The sequence below is a fragment of the Mustela lutreola genome, chromosome 2 (assembly GCF_030435805.1).
Source record: "Mustela lutreola isolate mMusLut2 chromosome 2, mMusLut2.pri, whole genome shotgun sequence".
Classification (NCBI taxonomy): domain Eukaryota; kingdom Metazoa; phylum Chordata; class Mammalia; order Carnivora; family Mustelidae; genus Mustela; species Mustela lutreola.
Genome location: NC_081291.1, coordinates 60,919,530 through 60,923,472, shown reverse-complemented (window position 1 = coordinate 60,923,472; position 3,943 = coordinate 60,919,530). Strand labels below are relative to the sequence as shown.

At 31.0% G+C, this 3,943-nt stretch overlaps 1 pseudogene; it reads right to left on the bottom strand.

The window, feature by feature from the left end:
- Nucleotides 1-721: 721 nt before the first annotated feature.
- On the bottom strand, nucleotides 722-813 carry LOC131826178 (U6 spliceosomal RNA; annotated as a pseudogene).
- Nucleotides 814-3,943: the final 3,130 nt, after the last annotated feature.

Sequence of the window (3,943 nt, the reverse complement as noted above, 5' to 3'; positions counted from 1 at the left end):
GAGGGTATTATGCTTGGCGAAATAAATCAATCTGAGAGAGACAACTATCATATGATCTCCCTGATATGATGAAGTAGAGATGCAACATAGGCGGTTTCGGGCATACGAAAAGAAAAATAAAAGAAGATGGGATTGGGAGGGAGACAAACCATAAAAGACTGAATCTCACAAAACAGACTGAGGGTTGCTGGGGGGAGGTGTGTTGGGAGAGGATGGTGGGGGTATGGGCATTGGGGAGGGCAGGTGCTATGGTGAGTGATGGTGAGTGCTGTGAAATGTGTAAACCTGGTGATTTACAGACCAGTACCCCTAGGGATAAAAACACATTATATGTTTATAAAAAATTTTAAAAAATAATTTTAAAAATCCATTAAAGAAAAAACACATATTGCAAGCCCAGAGCTAATCTCATATTCAATCAAAAAAGTTTGAAAGTTTTCCCCTTAAAGATCAGAAAAAAGACAAGTGTGTCCACTTTCACTACTCTCATTTGACATAGTACTGGATGTCCTAGCCAGAGAAACAAGGAACACAAAGAAATAAAAGACTCCAAAAAAAAAAAGGAAGAAGTAAAATTTTCTTTTCTTGGATAACGTGAACTTACATGTAAAAAAATCCTAAAAACTTCACAAAAAATTTTGAATAAACAAATTTAATAAAACTGCCAAATACAAGATCAATATATAAAAGACAGGAATTTTGTTTTTTTTTCGTTTTTTTTAAAATAGTTTTTCATGTCATCCTTGCTCAGTGATCATGCTAATCTTCTCTGCATCATTCCAATTTTAGTATATGTGCTGCCAAAGTAAGCACAAGACAGGAGCATTTTAACACTCTAATGATGAACTATCTGAAAAAATAAAGAGAACAATCTAATTCACAATAGCATCAAAAATAATAAAATACATAGGAAAAGATTTAACTAAGAAGATGAAAGATCTGTACCCCATAAACTATGACATTGATAAAGAATTTGAAGGAGACATAAATGGAAAGATAGCTCATATTTATGAATGGTAAGAATTAACATTGTTAAAATGTCCATACTACCGAAAACCATCTGTAAATTCAATTCCTATCAAAAATCCAATGTTAGGGGCGCCTGGGTGGCTCAGTGGGTTAAGCCGCTGCCTTCGGCTCAGGTCATGATCCCAGGGTCCTGGGATCGAGCCCTGCATCAGGCTCTCAGCACAGCAGGAAGCTGCTAACTCTTCTCTCTCTGCCTGCCTCTCTGCCTGCTTGTCATCTCTCTCTCTGTCAAATAAATAAATAAATAATCTTTTTTAAAAATCCAATATTTTTTTTACAGAAGTAAGTAAAGAATCCTAAAATTTATACGAGACCATAAAAGACAACAAATAATTAAAGCAGTTCTGAGAAAGAATGAAGAAGCGAAATTACACTTCTTGATTTGAAACTATGCTACAAAGCCCTCATGCTCAAAACAATAAAGTATACTGGCATAAAAACAGACCAATAAACAAGTAGAACAGAATTGAGAGTCCAGAAATAAATCCTTTCATACATTCACCTAATATTTGACAGGGGTCAACATATATAATGGGTAAAGATAGTCTGTTCAATAAATGATATTTAAAACTGAATAGTCACATAAACCAGCATGAAACTGGAACCTTATATCACTCATAAATCTTAACTTGAAATAGATTAAAAACTTAAATGTGATGCATGAAACTAAATTTCCTAAAGGAAAACATAGGAAAAATTCTCCTTGACATTGGTCTTGCCAATAGTTGTTTGGATACCAGGCCAAAAACACAAGCAAAAGAAGCAAAAATAAATAAATGGGATTACATCAAACTAAAGTTTCTGCATTGCCAAAAAGAAAAAAGGGGAATGAAAACACAATCCACAGAATGGAAGAAAATACTTATAAATCTTATATCTGAAAAGAGGTTAATAACCAACAGATACAAATAGAAAAAAATCTATAATTAAAAAAATAGCAAAAGGATCTCAATAGATTTTTTTTTCAAAAAAGTTATATAAATGACCAACAGGAGCATTAAAAAGTGCTCAACGTAAAAACTCAGGGCAAACCATTATGTTGTTGTTGTTGTTGTTTAACTCTGAAAAACACAACAAGTTATTACTACCTATTAGAATATATACTACCAAAAAATTAAAACTAACAAATTTTGGTAAATATTGGGGAAAATGGGGAACTTATGCACTGTGATAGGGATATAAATTTGTATGGAAAACAGTATGGAGATTATTCATATTATTAAAAGTAAAATTACCATATGATTCAGTAATCCCACCTCTAGGTATATATCTAAAGGAAACGAAGTCACTATTCGAAGACATATCTGCACTCTTATGTTCATTATAAAATTATTAACTCTAAGCAAGAGATGGAAATAACTTCAGTATCCAATAATGGATGAATGGATAAAATAAGTATGGTAAATATATACTATGGAATACTACTGAACCATGAAAAATTAAGAAATACTGCCATTTACAACAGCATGGATGGATCTTGAAGGTATTATACTAAGTGAAATATTTCAAAGATTTTATATATATTTTAATTTATGTATTATGATATCCCTTACATACAGAATCTGAAGAAAAAGCAAACTAATGGAAACTTAGAGTTGAGTTGACAAGAGGTGAACCTGGGGTGGAATAAGGTGGTCAAAGGGTACAAACTTGCAACTATAATATGAAAAAGTTCTGGGGATCTAATGTACAGCATGATGATCATAGTTAATAATATATACATACATTTTTATTGTGCTTCCCTTTATTAAACGTTGCATATATCACATTCTTACAAGTTGAAAGTTTATAGCAATCTTGTATAAAAGAGGTCTGCTGCCACCATTTTTCTAACAACATTTGTTCATTTTGTGTCTCTCTGTCACATGTTGGTAATTCTTGCAATATTTCAAGTTTTTTCATTATTATTGTATTTGTTATGGTGATCTGTGATCAGTAATTATGACCCACTGAAAACTCAGAACTAGTTTACTTAAGGTATATACATTGTTTTTCCTTAAAGACATAATGCTTTTGAACAGTACAGTATAGTGTTTATATTTTATATGCACTGGGCAACATAATTTTTTATTTGCACTGGGAAACCAAAAAAAATAATAATAATTTGACTTAGTTTATTGAGATAATCACTTTATTGAGGCGGTCTGGAACAAAACCCACAAGACCTCTGAAGTTTATCTCTACTGTACTATATACATAAAAGTTGCTAAGAGAGTAGATCTTAAAATCCCTTACCATACATGCATAAAAAACAGTGGCAACTATATGAGATAGTAGATGTATTCACATTTTTATGTAGATTATATTGCAATACAGATGTATGCCAATTTATCAAATTGTACAAAATTTACACAATGTTAAAAGTTTGCAATGTTATAAGAAATCATTTCTTATATTTACAAATTATAATATGTCGATTATTTTTCTATAAAGCAGGAAAAAACTTTTTGTAGAATTAATCTATTTTTCAAAAAAGGAAGTAAGGAAATAGAAACTGCAACTAACTCTGAAATAATAGAATATAAAATCCCTTTTAGTTATATACACTGTGACAAAAACTATTACTTAGTTTACAATGAAGGAGTACTTTGGAAGCATGAAGGATGGTTTATAAATAAGGCTGAAAGAGCTCAGATTTAAGGTTTAAATTTAAAATCTTCTTTTGAAATACTAAACTGACCACCCATTTTTCCAAACATAAATGTCTTAACTGCATGAATTTATTTCATACAACTCTAAAGTCTAGTTTCATAAGAAAGCAGCATGCAAATTTTGAATAAGACAGACTTGCTTAAGTTTCTTTATGTTCAACAGTAAAGGATACTTCCCTCAAAAGAAGAAAAATCAGCATATTTATTATGATATTATTATTCATAATGAGATTCATATTGAATTAGGGAATATATATCCTCAG